Below are 14,585 nucleotides of genomic sequence, written 5' to 3'. Positions count from 1 at the left end.
CACATTGCAGAACCATATTACAAAAATTGAGAGGCAGAACCATTTCTTAGGCTTACTGAATATGAAAGAAGTGAAACCTACAACTATGATAATCATGAACATTTTTTTCTTTTAACTTAACGCAATAATGGTTTGCTTGCTTCAAGTGGTTTGATTAGTAAGAGCATCAATTAGCCAAGGAGAGACCTTGTTAGGTTGTTGGCTATCAGAAACCCTACACCACAATAAAACAAACGGAAATTAGAAAGAGCAATTTCAAAGGGAAAGAACACAAGTAAAATTTTGAGATTCCTAATATTTTTATTTTAAATTAAAAATGAAAATGGTTTGCTTACTTTAAGTGATTAATCAAAAGAGCATCACCAGCGGGAGAAACCTTCTTGGTAGGTTGTTGCCTGCAAAAAGTTCCTGTAGCATTTTGAAACATAAACTAGGTAGAAACGGCAATTTCAAGTGAAAGGCCTGAAGGTAGAATGTAAGACAGCTGTTGTGCCACTATCCTTCAAGGACACAACTGCCTCTCCTAAAAGCCTAAAGGGACATGAAACATCACGCAACGAATTCTTATGAAAATGCTGGGAAACTAAAGATTTGATCACAAGGTCACATCTGATGAAAGAAGTATAAAATTATGTAAGGGACTCCCCTTTTTAAGAGAAGTTCCAGGAAACAAATCAAAATTTATATATGCATGCACTTAGAAGAAAAATCACGTATAGACAAATGAAGATGACCATAATGTGTATTACTTAAATAAATGTGGAATAACAACAATGCTTTATGGCTGGTGCATAACAGTTTGAAACTAAATTACTTCATGCATGTATATATTATAAAAAATAGGTTGAACAAGAGAAAAAATCCAAGCATAACAAATTCTTGATCTTTCGAAACAAAGATGGCAAAGGAGACCTACCTGGAAACTATTGCACTCCTTCATTTTCATCCGCACATCTTTTTGAGTGCTCGTAAGTTAATAGGTCCAAGGAACAAACTAAGAAACCTATCTATACATCAAACCCACAGCATTAGTTTACAGACTATGCATAGAGGTATTCAAATGCCTACAATCTTTTGAATTATATTTGACACATCATAATAGCACATAGACATGAACAAGCAAGCTACATGTCAATGGGTATTGATATTTTGATTTGATTTGAAAATTTTTATGTTTTTAATTTCTTTTAAAAAATTGACCGTATAGATGTGGTTTCATGGTTTGTTAGTTAGAATATGAAGAAAAACTAATCACTATTTGTATATTTTCAAGTCTATTGAAATATTTTTTTCGTTAAAACATATAAGTAGGCATTTGATAAAAAATGTATCACCCATGGTTATGTAATTGAGTTTACCTAAGATGCTCACTTAGCTCAACTATAATTCATATTAGCAAATAAAATCTTTTGGTTTTGTCTTGATAACTGCTTTCCAATCTTTATGTAAAGGGACCTCGACATAGAAGACAGGTTGAATGTCAAGTGCCAAGACAAAAGGCTCATCTTACATACATCTACAATTACAGTTAACAAGTGTAAATCCAAACTCATCGTTTTTAATACCCTGTAATCCCAAAACATCAAACCATTCACATTTAAACAAGACAAATTTGAATTTTCCACAATATTGCAACGCAATAATATCTTTAATAATATCATATTAAGTAATACTTTCTCTTCTAGGTCGGATATATCTAGTATTAGAGAAACTTGTAAGTGCCCCAACAACAACACCACTGCTTTGGGTTTGCCTATTATTTTCCATCTGTTTCGTGTGAAAGTGAAATCTGTTTATAAAATATCCTTTGAACCTTTTGGTCAAATATTGAGGACTTTGTGAGATCCATTTAATTTCTTCTATCATTTCTTCATTAGTAAAAAGTAATGTTTGCACCTATAAAAATAAGTCAATATTAGAAAAAACTTATGCACAATTAAAATGTAAAATATGGTCAAATTTAAATTAAAATGTACATGTTTTCTAAACCGTTCTTGCAATTGAAATTTATACATGTTTTCAATTTCATGTACAAGAATGTTGTTGTCTTATTTATCTAATATATTGTCTAAATCCCAATCATTAGAAATACATAAAGTACAATAATATGTTAGTCTAAAGTTCATTAGGTGAAAAGGCTTTACCAATGACAAGAGTTAATTGGTTCGTATTTAAATAATATATATTGGTGTGCTTGTCGCAATGTGTTGTCATCTAATGCAACATTATCAACCTTTCCCAGTATGCAACCTTTTCTCAATTCTTTGATTATTTTACTTTTACAATAAGATCATCATTCTTGTGTGGACAATGAAACCTTGTTTCTACATTATGCAAGTATGCAAGTATCAAGCACAAAATTTAATGCACTCTTTAGCCAAGTATCCCTCAACAATAGAACTTTCTGTGCTAGTTTTATTACAAACATAAGATTTCAACCTGTTCAAATATCTGTTATCATAGGCGATCACAATTATCAACTGTAAATGATTTTTGAGAAAAAAAAAAGAAAGACAATAGACTTGGAAAGTACTACCAATACTTCTTGATAGGGTACATCCATCAATATTGAACTGGACCACTTAGAAATACCTCCCTTGCCATGTGAATAGGTAGATGCACCATAATATCAAAAAATGTAGGTGGAAAGATCATTTCTAGGTGGCAAAGTGTAAGACTATTTTTTTCTTCTAACTCTATTAATTCATTTTCAAATAAAACTTTTGAACACAACTCTGAAGAAGAAATTGTAACTCTCACTATGCTCGCATTTTTTGGCAATAATCTTTGCATGGCTAGTGGAAGAAGTTGATATATCAAAATGTGATAGTCATGAGACTTAAGCCTTGAAAGTTTATGTTCTTTTACATGAACACATCAATTGATATTGGCCAGATAGCCATCTGAAACTTTATATTCTTTAACACTTTTGCAGAAAATATTTTTCTCACTTTAGCTCATGAGGTAAGCATACTCTATTGCCTTCAAGTTACACTGTATGAAGCAAATGCTTTATGGACATGGCTTGTATATCAAGTCGAGGATATACTATGTCTTTCGATTTCCCATGACAAGAGTTGGGGGGAGCTTACCCAGGTAGCAACAGCACTAGTTGAGAGAGGCCATTGAAATCAAAGCTGTCAGCTGTCCAACAAAAACATCCTCAGTGGGACTCATGCTCATGTTGCTAGAAAAGTTCAGATTATGTGGCTTGGGGATTGCCTTATAACTGATGTTTTCTTCTTCAGTTTGTATATTTTCACTGCTGGAAGGTCATGCCCACATATGTGCATGGCACATAACTAGCAGATAGCATATGCTGAGGTGTCTCACAAAGTGGAAGGAGGCACATAACTAGTAGGGTGGCAGGCATGTGGTCTGTGCACATAGCTGCACACTAACCATGTGCAAAGAGTGTGGCATTCTGGCTAATTGGTGTTGAGGATAAAGATAATGCCATCAGCCAGCTGCACGAAATTTACAGTGCTATGTAAATCCACAAAATAAGGAAATTATTGACCATCAAATTGGAAAGATATGTATACCAAAACCTATCCCTAAATCAAGGGCTCCCTTGTAATCTTTCCTATACATAGTGGAACCTCTGCTCTCATTAGAAAGTAGAATGAGAGATGGAGAGGTAGCGGACGTAGGTCTGCAAGACCGAACCACTATAATCTTGGGTGTTCTTCCTTCTGCTTTCTTTTGTCAAAGTTTAATATGGTAGAGCTCTGATCCATTCTAAGCTCTCCCTGTTGGTGCTTTCATGGCCTCACAAAATTTTGTTCCTGGTGCACAATGGAATGCCATGCTGGTTTGGTTTAAGTCAAGTTAGATGCACAAACTATCTGTTATGGCATTCCCAACTTGAGTCGGTGATGTTCTCTCAAGACTTTTTAAAATATGTAGACAGATTGTCCAAACCTCCTGTCGAATTTGTCACTGCCAATGGCAAGGAATCTGTCAATCTGGAATTCAGTATTTGGTAGAGAGCAGATCAGCTTGCTCTCAGCTGTGCGAAAGCTACTGTGAGTACAGCTGTATTAAGCCGTCGTGTTTATATAAAATCTGCTCGTCATGCTTCGGTCACCTTAGAACAGTCCTACGCATCTTCTTCCAATATGTGGATTCTGCAACTCGAAAACAACCTTCAAAATATCAAAAAGGCAAGCAAATCTTTAGTCGACTACTTAACTGAGGTAAAGTTTCTCGCAGACTCTCTTAGTGCGGTAAATGAAGAAGTTTGTAGTCAAGATTTAGTCATGTTTACTCTAAATGGGTTGCCTGCCACCTATGAAAGCTTTGTTACTACTGTTACTACTTTCAAAACTTTTCCAAGTCCCTCAAAACACTTTGACCTTTTGTTGAATCTAGAAAAATGGATTGAACTGTTCCATCTTCTTGTACAAACCACCTATTCTGCTGAAACTAATGTCAATGCCTTCATAGGCCAACGTGGGCATGGGCATTGGAACTTTACTGAGGAAGGGACGGAGGCAGATCACATGATAACAGTACCCAAAATAAGCAAAAAAAGGAGAAAGTCAGTTTCAAGCATCTCAATCGGGTACATCAAAACCCCAAGTGACATGTCTCTTTTGTTGCAGAAAAAGCCACACTGCTCCAAACTGCTGGGATATACCCAAAGTGTTTGTAGCATGGGCCTCCAATGACAAGATAGACTCATCTTGGTGTCTTGACACTGGTGCTTCACATCATATAACAATAGTCATGTTCTCAATCCATCTTTCAAGGCCCTAAATTTGTGGTGCATGCTTGGCAACGGATCCTCCCTGCCAATTCATGGAATAGGTAATATTGTTTTACATACAAGTAAGCATAAGTTTCAGTTGAGAAATGTCCCTCATGTGCCCTCTTTTAAAAAAAATCTTCTATTTGTTGCCAAGTTTACCGCTGACAATTGTTGCTTCATTGAATTTTAACCACACAAATTTATTGTCAAGCATATGCAGATAGGAAAGTTTCTAGTTCAGGGAGTGAATAAACATAGTCCTTGCCACTGGCAGGAAGTAAATCAGACAGTCCAGAGTAGTAACACCGCTTTAGCTATACTGCAAGCTATGGTAGCATGACAATCAGATCAAAATAACAATTGCATTAGACAGAAACTAGTGGGTCATACTTCAACAAATAAAAATGGTGGTAAAAATGTTGATGATCAGCTTGTAGGTGGTGTTCCCCTTCAGGAAAATAATAAAAATGTCGATTGTTAGCATCAGCATCTAGGACATTTAAATTTTCATGTCTTAGAGAGAATGAAAAAACATGGTTTGATTCATTATGATTTATCTCAGAATATGTTTTGCTCAGTTTGCTTTATGTACAAAATGCATCGACTCTCATTCCTTGATGCCAAATACTGTGCCATCAATCCTTTTGAAATAATCCATGTTGACTTGCGGACACTAGCTCCAAATGACTCAAAAGATGGACACCGTTATTATCCACTACTGGTTGACAATTATTGTTGCTACTCTTGGATGTTTGCATTAAAATACAAATCTGAAGCTCAGGGATACTTAGAGAAATTTAAGTTGCATGTTGTAAACTAGTTTGACTCTAAAATTAAAACTTTCACTCGGATGCCGGTCGTGAGTTATTAGCACGAGCTTTTCTAATTTTCTTGCTGCAAACGGATAGGTGGCTTTCATGTCCTCACACACCACAACAAAATGGTGTCATGGAGTGAAAACACCAACACCTTGTGGACACTAGGATGAGCATGCTGGTTCAAGCTTCAATGCCTCCAATTTTTCACTGCAATGCTTTTTAGTCGGCAGTGCACATTATAAACAGGATGCCAAGCAACACGTTGAAGGACATACCCCCTTATGAACTACTCTTCATGTTATAACCATATTAGTGTGTTTGGGTGTACCTGCTACCCTTGCTCATTTCCTATAGGAAAAATAAAATGCAACCAAAGTCGAGGCCATGTGTATTTATTTGCTATGGGCATCAACATAAATTATACTTTCATTTTGATCCCATTGACAAAAGAACTTACATTTCTAGACATGTTACTTTCCTAGTGTCCAGTTTTCTCTTTCAAGGATCGAGTGCTTCTCTCACTGAGCAAGAAATATCAGCATGGATTCAAAAAGAGACATCGATGTATTCTAAAATAAGAGACCATCAGCCTCAAAAGGTGTCACCTCCTTTATTTCAAGTATTGCCTAGTATTGTTTCAAATTGTGAAACATGCTGTGGTCAGCTCACCACAGACCAGAAAGATAACCATGGAGAAGAAAATCAAAATAGTCCTTACATTTCTCCATCTAGCCATGAACCATCTCCCGTGCATGAATATGCTTAACCAGATGCCATTAGTCAACAACTGGTCATTGACATTATCCCTCAGGCTAGAGATCAAGGGCAATGTACTCACACTATGGTAACGAGATCAATGGATGGCACTAAAATCCCAAAAGTATATTATGCCAAGAAAGAATTAGACGAACATGCGCATTGAAATCATCTTGAAGCTCTTGATCACACAAAATGGTTCCAGGCCATGACTGAGTTCGAGCTATTGCACTGGAGCACGACTCTCTCGATCTGGGACTTATAGTTCTAGCTAGACTAACTTGGCTCATGAACGCTCCTATGGTCCAGTAGTGGGGGACGTACTGCCACAACTTCCTATATCTCCGAACTGCTGACTCCACCTCTTCCCATATTCGCGGATCTAAGATTCACAGTTTATTATACCACGCAGATCTCCATAGGACAGTGAGGCAATCTCAAACATGTATAAATATATATATATATATACATATACATATATATATATATATAATTTAATATGCTTATTTTGAAACATAAATACATTTTACCCAGATTTATATATATATATGTGTTTTCCTGAAGAAAGTTAAGAAGAGAAAAAAAGAAAATTACGTCTTACTTATTTGAACAATATTAATCACAATCAAAATCAGGTGTCATCCCACCCATAGTATATTACAAATATATGTAGATTTGATGGTGAAATGTGGCCCCATGTAAGACATTAGCACTTGAGGGGCCTTGCTCTCATGATTTTCAAGTTAGAGATAAAATCGTATGCATATTTGTTGGTGACAAATATTTCAGTGTATATTTAGCAATTCTTTCTTATAGAAACCAACAAAAGCTCTTCGTAAAAGTAAAAATAAGCTACATTACTGATTCAGAGCTCATACAAAAGACAAAGCTTTGAATCAAAGATTTTTCCTCATCATGTTCGCAAATTGCAAAAAGCTATATATGGGTTAAAGTAGGCTCCTAGGGCATGGTTCGAACCGCTCCAACTCTACTTAACAAGTCAGGGATTTCATGAGTCATTGTCAGATCCTTCTCTCTTCATCAAGCAAAGGGAAGGTAAAGTAATTTTTATTCTTATATATGTGGATGATATTATTGTCAAAGGGTAATATGCCATTAGAAAATCAGATGTTGGTTTATCATTTTGGCACAGAATTTTCTATTAAAGTTCTAAGAAAATTGTGTCTGTTTCTTGGAATTGAAGCTACATGGAGGGCAGCTGTTCCTTATTTATGCTAAAGAAAATATATATTGGATCTCTTGTCTAAGGCATGTATGGGAAATTGTAGGGTTGTAGACACTCCAGCAGTTGCCAACATAACTATTTCTAAATATGCAAGAGACAAATTTGATAATGGAGCTTTTTATCGAAACATAGTAGGAGGTCTTCAATATGCAACACTTTCTTGCCTTGACATCACATATATTGTTAATAAAACATGTCAGTTTATGCATGAACCATATGAAGAACATTGGAGCTATGTCAAGAGAATTCTAAGATATTTACAGGGCACTTTCAATTTTAATCATTGCCCAGATGACCGGCAGTTGACCAGTGGTTAGGTCACACTTTTGGAGCAGCAATATTATCTCTTGGTCTCCGTCCAAACAACAAACTATAGCTGGATCTTCAACAGAAGTTGAATATAAAGCCCTTTTAGAAGCTACTTCTGAACTTATATGGCTGAAAATGCTATTAAAGGAACTAGGTCTAAAAAAGTTGGAATCACCACTCTTATGGTGTGATAAGTTAGGAGCTACCTGTCTAGCCAAGAATCTTGTCTTTCATGCCCAGACAAAGCATGTCGAAATTGATTATCATTTCATTAGAGAAAGAGTTGCAAAAAGGGAGCTGGAAATCAGATTTTTTGGTTCAGCTAGTCAAGTTGCTGACATATTCACTAAGGATCTCCCTGGCCCAAAATTCAAGTATTTTCGAAACAAGCTCAATCTCAAGGAGATTGGCTTGAGGGAGCATGTTGAGGATAAAGATAACACCATCAGCCAGCTGCACGAAATCTACAATGCTACCGTTACAAATGAACAAAATAAGGAAATTATTGATCATCAACCTCTGCTCTCGTTAAAAAGTAGAATGAGAGATAGATAGGAAGTGGACGTTGGTCTGTAAGACTGAACCACTATAATCTTGAGTGTTCTTCCTTCTGCTTTCTTTCCTCGAAGTTTAATAATTGGGTCTGGGGCGTGGCCAGACCAGGCACAGCTCAAGTGGGCTTGAGCTAACAGCACTCTTTTGGGTCTGGCCTCAGCTCCTCCTGAATCAACAGAGCTGGACGAGGGCTGCCACGCACAATTGTGCTGGCTAAGACTCTCTGAACTGGTGATGCTACTACTAGGATAGCCTCCTCCTAAGGCTCTGTTGGTGGTGTGAGCTGCTGAAGGATGTAAGGTGACATTCGTGAAGGATGTGAGCCCTTACTGAAGTTCGCATCACTTGGAAAGACTAAGAATCTCTGAACATTTATCCAAAAATATGGTCATCTCTCCCCAAGGGAACCAAAAAGTGTAAGGTCAAGGGTTCTATCTCTTAGCTAAAGCCTACATAAGACTGCCATCGACAACTTCTTTGCATATCTCAGCCACTTTATGTAATCTACAACCCTAAAGGGGGTTTGGAGATATATCAGAAGAACTCCAAAATACCATGCAAGGGGCACAAGACTAGAAGGAATTTACATTATCAAGTTTTTCATTATGATGAAGCAATGGGCTAGATCAATTGAAGATAGAGTAATGAGAATGGATCATCAAGAGAAGGTCTAAGTAAATTCCAAAAGAGTTTTTTTCATAAAACTTCTTGATTCATCAAACACAAAGCGAGGGAGTCAACAGAGCTAGCCTGAGAATACAATGAAAAATAATGGGCTGATAATGAGTTGAAGATATAAAACAACTCAATGATTTTTTAAAACCACAATGATAAGAGTGGTTGTCTTTAAAGTATTCAATCTGCTTTGAAAACATGAGACCAGATAAACCACATACACATCATACAAGCAATCAAAACATCATAATTAAATGTTCATTGCAACTCCCTAAAGGTTTATCCTATTATGCATAATTTCAAAATGATTTTGGTGGACCTAATCAAAACTCGATTGGTTGTCCAGCTTTCAAGGTATGCCGATATACTTTGAGCAAAAGTCTTTCATACTATAAAGGTAAGGCTCTTCGATTTCCTTAGACACTTGTTTATATACTTGATAGAACTAAATGACCCATTGATATTGACAATGGGGCCAAATAGGTGGCCCAAGAGTGAACCTTAGTCCCAGACACAGGTCCAATGTATAAACCCTATAGTGTGATGACCGGAAGAAATAAGTGAGGTTAAGTTTAAATGTTGTTACATGCAAAAACAAGTTGGCTTTATGCTATGTTTGGACGGATGGCAAAGAAAGGATTTTAATAAGTGGAGGGAAAAATAATGAGGAAGGAAAGGAAAAGAAAAGAAAGAAAAGGAAATGAACTATGAAAAAGGCTGGCTTGAATAGGAAGGAAAGGAAAGCAAAAGAAATGTCAAAAATCACGTTTAATTAGTTGTATATAGGAAAAGAAATGAAAATATTTATATTTTTTTACAAAAATGTCTCCAACACTCATTATCGGTTTTTATTAGTATGCAAATCATAGTTGGCAAAGTTAGGAATTGGACTTGGATAGATAGATGACCGGTTCAATGGAACAGCAACATGACTCAATGAATTGGCAAAGTCAAGTCATAAATTTTTATAGTGTATCTTTATTGTAATTTTGTAGTGTAATCTACAGCATATAACAACATGATTTTGGTTATGATTTGTCAACCATTCTAACCATGAAGGAGGTCGTGAATCTAAGAACACTTGCTTAGCTTGTATTATCTCTTTTTCTATATATATATATATATATATATATCCTTTCATGTCTTTGCTAAAAACCTTCATGAGAGGAAAAAAAATAAAAATAGTTAAAAATTGTATGAATCAAAATGAATTTTTACACTTTCAAACGGCTAGAACAAAACTCAGTTGATTCCGATCCGAGTCACCTGAGTTTTGGTGCTGACCTACTTGGATTTGACTCATGGCCTAGTGAGAGGATGATCATGAGCGGGTGATTCCCAAGTCAACTCGCCGAGCTGGCCAACAATGATACAAATAATATATGTCGCCAAGTGAAGGAATAGTTATTAAAATGTTAAAAGGGGGGAGAGGTAAGTGTGTTGGCGCGGGGTAGAGAGAGAGAGAGAGAAAGATGCAAGGAGGGGCAGGGAGGGAGAGAGGGAGATATATGTGTGTGGGGGGTTGGGGTGAGTGGAGCTGGGCGAGTTGGAGACAGCATATAAGTAATTGTTATCCATTTTCCTTTTCCTTTCTATCCCCTTCCATCCAACGAGCATGCATAAAATTGAAGCAGTCTTTTCCCACCACTCTGCCCTCCATCCAAACAGCCACCTATTATGTTTTCCTTTCCTTTTTCCACCCATTTCCATCCAACCAAATATGCTGTTAATGCAATGCCACTTAAGATGAGATTAAAAGTAAAATAAAGAGCAAACACTTGCATACATTGTTTATAAATAACGACCTAAATTAAGGAAGGCTGTATCTAATCCTCAAGCCTATGTGAACACAAATGACTAGTCGGATTTAAATCAAATACTTCCAAGTTTAACATGCAAGCTGCTGGTCATCGGGACTAAGATTTATATAATCTAGATAAAGGAAGGATCAGACCCATTGTTCGCCAAAAACTGTAAGCAGCAAAATTTGACTGTTCTACCCACAATAGGGGGCTGTATACGTGTAAATGAGGGATTTGACGATATAGATTGAAAAGCTTTGACTCGCCTCCGGTTTTAAAGAGGCCGGACCAAAAAAGGAGATGGAATCCATTTTGTTAGTACAAAATCTTGCCCTTGCCATGCCTTTCTCATGGTTGATCCGCCTAAGGGATAATCTAAATATTACTCAAGGAAAACGAAAATGAAAATGCAAAGTTGAAAATACAGCGTTTTCAATTTTATGCATTTATATATAGCTTTAAATTACAAGGAAAATCTTGTTATTGTTAACCATCTTTTTTTTGTTTGAGATAAGTTTTTGTAAAAGTTTTTAAATGGCTAGTTGTATCTTAAGAGATATTAGAGATATGGTACTTTTTTCTGCAACTGGATTTTGACATTCAGCAGTCTGGGTACTGATTTTCTAATCACTCATATGCTAATGGTGTGCGTGAGCATTCAAGTCGTCCCATGGGTGTAAATGCGTATGTAGATACGCAGAAGCAGTTTCTTAGAGAGATTGGATCTATCTGCGAGTCTAGTTTAAAAGGGACTAAGTCAGACTTGGATCCAAGATCGAAGCAAATCCTGAACTAGCCATTAAGTAGGGCTAGGATGATCAAAAGTTTGACCTAATATGAACTTGAATTGTTGAATCCGGATATGAGGTTTGGGTTTTATCTGATCCTGGTCTTGGTTGCATGGATCTGAATCTATAGTTTGGATAATCAGGTTGATCAGATCCTTGAGTAAAATGTTTGGATCTAGATCGGGGTTTGGATCAGCTGTTTGATCTGATCCAGGTCTAGGTGGTTTGGATCAATGGTCCAATCTGATCCAGATCTAGCATTATTGGGTCTGGATCTGGAGCTTGGATTAGTGGACTGAGTTGAAATATTGGATCTATGTTTTAGATCTGGGGTCTGTTCTGATCTGGGTATGATTTTTTGGAATTGGATTTAGATTTTGGATCCACTTTTCAAAAAGAGTTTCAGGATTATATCTTTGAAAGAAATATTTAGACTTGGGATTATTATTTCTAGTTTCGGAGTTCAAGTTGGACCTTCTAAAATACGTAATTGATTTAAGAAAAAGTTCTAAAAATGGATTTAGATTTGTGGATCCAGAAAGGTGGACTAAGGCTGGAGAACAACAGAGAGTTTTTCTTGTGTTGGATCCTTGGCTCATCAAGAAAACCTTGAAAGTTATAATAGTTTTAGAGTGAGAAAATTTTATTTATAAGGTTTCATCTCTATGCCTTGTATTAGACACTCTCAAAGTCTAAAGGGGAGAAGATCCGTTGTATTTTTTTCCTACTGCCGGTTTTTGTAAAAGATTTAGAACTTTAAAATACATGCTCAATCTTCTGCTTTCAATCATTTAAACCCCAAATTGAGGTTCCAATGAGTCATTTGTTGTCGCCAAATAGGGAGAACTTTAGCCAGAGTATGCCTTTCTAGCTGGCCTCCTCGCCAAGATCAAGTGTAGCAATTTAGTTCTAGTTAAAGTTCATAGCGAGGGCTTTGTAGTGGTTTAGTTTTGAAGTTGGTTTTCCAAAATGCAATTTGAAAACTATGAAGAAGAATTTAAAAGGGGAGGAGAATTTTTGAAACAATAACACAATTCAAGTGATATGAATGTTTATTAAGTCCAAGAGAGAATACTGTCAAGATTAAGCTTCCTAATTCAATCTCCTAACTACTGTGCAGGGTGACATACTCTAGCCAGCATTCTGCCCAAAACTTCCATTCATTAATAACTTGGGGAAGGGCTCTACCAACTGGTTCGTTACATCACCTCCTAGCTAATTGGATGATTTCTATGACGAAGGCAATATGACAAGCTTCCCTCATGCATGCGTTCTGCAACACAAGAAATGCAGTGTGTCGGATATCACTGATTAGTATCTCGCATCCGCTACTGCAGACCATCTTGCTGCGTAGTTACATATGCCCGCAAGGGTTTAAGGAGTACATAACCGAAACCCACTGGACATGACCTCAAATTAAAAAAACCCTTACAGCCGGAACCCTGTCCCATGCAAATGATCACAAATTACATCAACGTTCGTGACATAATAAAAATGCCACACAAAAATGCGTGCAGATATCAAAAACTCCACTAGCATCAACCTGCAGATATCCATCATCACATGTAGACAACAAAAACAAGGGTTAAGTGATGTGCAAGGCAGAAAAAGGAAGTTGTGCTTATTTTGAATAAGATTTAGTTAATAGAGAGTAGAATGGGAGTGAAGTTTAAAATAAAAAAGCCAAAGGTGAGATACTGTAAAAACCACAATGTTTCACCATGACCAAATGACTATGAGGTTTTTTATCTGATTTTCTAAAGGCAGTTGAAATGCGGGGGGCCACTGACAAGAACGAAAATTAGGTGCCTATTTGCATCCCCAAAAAAACTATTTTGGTTTTTGGAGTGCTCCAAAAAAATGAAGTTTTATTTTGAAATGAGAAAGAAAGGGACTACATGTCTGCATGAGGATTGACCATTTTTGGTGCTTTTACAGAGGCTAACCAATCTAATGGCTATATTTATGCTTGATGCATTTTATTTTGGTTTAAACATCTTTTTATTCTAAATGTAGTGTGATGTTTGAAAAGTGTTGAAGATTTGATGTTTCAAATTTTTGAGAAAATTTCTGAAGAATCATTTCAGAGTGTAAAACATTTTGATTTGGAAAATTTTGATTTGAGAAATCTTTATTAATAACATTTGAAAACCTTTAAAGATCACTTTTTGAAGTCAATTTAGTTTTCTCTTAAGATTTTAAGTAGGCTTGAGATTTTGCTCTAATTCAGTTATTACCTAGTTAGAGTTCTATCTCATATTGCTCAAGTTCTTTTAGAGAGGTGCTTGTGATCATCAGTGATGTTAAGTGAATGTGGGTGTATAAATGCATTGACCTTCTATGATTAGAAGCAAATTATCCTTTCCTACCGTAACATTTATCTAAAAGCATTCCTATGACAATATATATCTAAGCTTCTTGTTATTATTTATATAGTCGTCATAAGTATTTTCATGAAAAGAGAAAAAAAAATTGAAAATAGAATGAGGATGTAGACCATCAAACATGATTCTAATATTGGGTCATTACTTGATTTTTTTCTTCATAAAGTCAGCAAATGGAAAGTTAAAATCATTGAACATGAGAGAACAATATCCAAAACAATGGAAAAACGAAATATTTTAATCTGAGAGGAATAGATAGAAAGAGAGAGAAAGAATTTTTGCAATTCACCAAATAAAAGATTTAAGAAGAGAGGGACATATGTATCTTTATATATATATATAATATGTGTGTGTGTGCTTATGTATATGAAAGCTTGTGAAAAGAAAGTATTAACTCAAACGGAGAGGGAAAAGACGATCTTAGAAAAAGACAAAGAGAGAGAGGTGGAGAGGTTGTCATAAACACGTATATGTAGGCCGGAGAAGAACTTGGGCTCAT

The sequence above is a fragment of the Nymphaea colorata genome, chromosome 8 (assembly GCF_008831285.2).
Source record: "Nymphaea colorata isolate Beijing-Zhang1983 chromosome 8, ASM883128v2, whole genome shotgun sequence".
NCBI classification, from domain to species: Eukaryota; Viridiplantae; Streptophyta; class Magnoliopsida; order Nymphaeales; family Nymphaeaceae; genus Nymphaea; species Nymphaea colorata.
The sequence above is the reverse complement of the archived record's forward strand: the minus strand, read 5'-3'. Positions refer to the sequence as shown.